Source organism: Myotis brandtii, unplaced genomic scaffold (assembly GCF_000412655.1).
Source record: "Myotis brandtii unplaced genomic scaffold, ASM41265v1 scaffold736, whole genome shotgun sequence".
NCBI classification, from domain to species: Eukaryota; Metazoa; Chordata; class Mammalia; order Chiroptera; family Vespertilionidae; genus Myotis; species Myotis brandtii.
Genome location: NW_005370921.1, coordinates 79,231 through 82,399, shown reverse-complemented (window position 1 = coordinate 82,399; position 3,169 = coordinate 79,231). Strand labels below are relative to the sequence as shown.

The window sequence follows — 3,169 nt, the reverse complement described above, 5'->3', positions numbered from 1 at the left end:
ACAGAGTTCTGGACAGGTAGAGAGGATGAATCGGACCTTAAAGGAAACATTAACTAAGTTAAAATTAGAGACTGGTGAAAACTGGGTAAGTCTCCTTCCTTTTGCCCTCCTCAGAGCTAGGTGCACCCCGTACATAAAAGGACTCACCCCATTTGAAATTATGTTTGGCAGGCTGCCACCTCTTCTTCCCTGCCTAAGGGAGGAAGAAATTGCCCGGCTCTCTACCTGAAATTTGCTTAAGTCCTTACAGGCTTTGCAGAGCAACGGGTGGTGAGAGCCGTACGGGAGGAGGACGCACCGAGAACCAGTCCAGCACAACCTGCCTTCTCTCCGGGTGATCTCGTTTGGGTGAAGCGTCATGACCCTGGCAGCCTGGAACCTAGATGGGATGGACCCTACCAGGTGGTGCTGAGCACTCCAACCGCCATCAAAGTTGCAGGAAAGAGGCACTGGATCCATCATACGCAGGTTAAGAAGGGGAACAACAGCGTCAAGGGATGGCAGGTCCAGAAGACTGGAGACCCGTTAAAGGTCAGACTCACTCGCTGTTCTTCCTGACTCTCCTCGTCTGCCTGCAGCCGGGACTGGGAAATCCCCATTCGGCCAGAAATTACTCTTGGGAGGTCACACGTACTATTGATGGGACTGTTATAGGCTCTGTTGTCGGAGCAGGGGCGCCCATAATCCGGACAGATCTCTGCAAACTGTTTGGGGGAAACTGGGGAAATTCCCATGGCCAAACCATATCGACCAGGTATGGCTGGGGGCGGGGGGCATCCCTGGGTCACTGGAGCCAGGGGTTAAGGGTGTGGAAACTTAGCCCTAGAGCAAGAATTATGGCACACTCGACATTATGTCTGCCCCCGGGAAGCGGGTGGTAACTGTGGAGGAGAGGGTGACTTCTGTTGTGCCTCTTGGGGCTGTGAGACCCTAGCGGCCAGCCCTATGGAAAAAACCTCCCACCGACAAACTCCTCCGTCTGAACAGAGAGGTTCGACCTGGGGCCCCAAAGAAGAACTGCGCTGTTGGAGATTGTAACCCCGTTCTCCTCATGCCTCTCGCCTGGTGGACTGACCAATGGGAAGGGGGAAAGACGTGGGGACTAAGACTCTATGTCAGCGGCCAAGACCCAGGCCAGCTCTTCACCATTCAACGCCGGACTCTTCCCCGGTGGCTCAACCCGATTGGCCCCTTGCCTCCCCTAGACAAGCCAAAGAGGCCGAGCTTGCCACAGCACCCAGCCCCAGCCAAACCTCCTGGTTCCCCTGAGTCACAAAAGCCTGAGAACCCCAGCCCTACTCCACCTGCTGCCCTTGAGGACCTACAACAGCTTTTGGGTACAGGCACAGGAAAACCAAACCGGAAGCTGCTGGGAACCTTGGACTTAATGTTTTCTTTCATGAATCACACTTCCCCAAACCTGACTGTGGATTCCTGGCTGTGCCTTAACCCTGAACCCCCTTATTATGTTGGGATAGGGGCAGAGGCCCAACTCGGGAAGGACGCCTCTGCCATCAGGTACCTTTCGGCAGAAAGTCTGCCAGACGGACTGTGTATGTGGGGACACAAGCACCCAGGACTCACTCTTGGGGACCTCCTGAACCCAGGGACTTGTGTGTACCCTATGAACTACCCCCTTAGCAGTTCCACCTATACAGATCTATGTAATTCTTCTATCATACTTCAAAAAAATCATACAGGAGGGACCCCCACCTACTCAGTAGTGCCGGAAGGAACTTGGTGGGCATGTACAACTGGTATAACCCCTTGCATCTTCTCTCCAGTCCTCCAGAATCCGACGGATCCTGGACTATGCATTCTAACTCATATCCTCCCACAGGTGTACTACTATTCGGGAGAAGGAGGCCGAGAACATTTGAACCTCGAACCCAGAAGAGTTAGAAGGCCCCCCATCCTAGTCCCCCTCCTTACGGGAATAGGACTAGCAGGATCCAAGGCCGTCGGAACAGCCGCCCTAGCAACCAGCCACCAAAATTATAGAGTTAAGCAGGCAGGTAGATCAAGATTTAAGCTCTCTCGAAAAATCCGTTAGCCAACTGGAGGACTCCCTCAGTTCACTCGCAGAGGTAGTATTACAAAACAGACGAGGCCTAGATCTGCTTTTCCTGAAGCACGGAGGCCTCTGTCTGGCTTTAGGGGAGTCTTGCTGTTTCTAAACCAACCACTCGGGGGTGATCAGGGAAAGCCTTAGCCAGCTGCGAAAACGGCTGGCTGACCGAGAAGAGGCTAGAAGGGCCGAGGGCAATTGGTACGAGAATTTATTTTCCTGATCCCCCTGGCTAACTACCCTGCTCTCCTCCTTGGCAGGACCAGTCATTCTACTCTTCCTAGGGCTAATATTTGGCCCCTGCGTTGCCAGATGCCTCCTCAATTTCATACAAAATCGAATACAGGCTGTAAAGTTAATGGTTTTACACACCCAATGCTCCAGAATCTTAAGAGGAGGGCGCTGAATCAAGGATTTGATTCAGGCATAAGACCAGTAGGGAATGTGCTAGGGTGAGGGACTGAGGCATGAAAGGGTTACAGAATGTGCTAGGGGGAGGGACTGAGGCATGGAAGGGTTACCGATTGTATTAGGGTCCGAGATCGTGACAGAGAAAAATTGCTAGATTGTCTCAGAAAACAATGTATTATGATTCAACCCAGCCAGGTGTGACTCCGTTTATCTCCCCTTTGTTTTTGTGAACTTCTAAGGAACAGCTAATGAAATGCTTTGCAGTTTTTTCTTAAAACATTATGTAGTTTTTGCAATAAAAGATTTTGCTGTACCCTCGGTCAGCACTGCAGGCTGCGAAGCCCCTTACTGAAGGGACACACTGTAGTCAGCTGGCCAGCTTACTAAAGGCTCTTAAATTTAAATTCTGAGTCCGTGGTCTATCTCGCTGATTGAACCCATAACATAAGGAGCCATGATTGCTCCCTGGCTTCAAAGAGCCTCTGGTCCAGCAGACAACAGGCTGTCAGTCAAATGCAGAACAGAGTGATATTGGGGGCCAGGCTTACTGAAGTGGGGACCTGAGGGCCGATGGTCATAGGGGAGATCATTGGGGGTGTGGTGAAGTGAAGGGGTGCCATGAGGGCAGAAATGGGGCCATGGAGACACGCTGTAGTGAGGGAAGGCACTTGCTACCTGGGAAGGGTTCTC

At 52.0% G+C, this 3,169-nt stretch overlaps 1 protein-coding gene and 1 long non-coding RNA gene across 3 annotated transcripts in view; one reads left to right on the top strand and one right to left on the bottom strand.

Moving 5' to 3' along the window:
• Positions 1–905, bottom strand: part of FBXO25 (F-box protein 25) — a 37,608-nt gene extending 36,703 nt beyond the window's left edge. The window contains exon 1 of the mRNA XM_014530384.1: positions 901–905. The gene's annotated coding sequence lies outside the window, so the exon portion shown is untranslated. The remainder of the gene's footprint in view (positions 1–900) is intronic.
• LOC106724148 overlaps positions 1–3,169 on the top strand; it is a 21,741-nt gene that overhangs the window by 4,702 nt on the left and 13,870 nt on the right. The window lies entirely within an intron of this gene.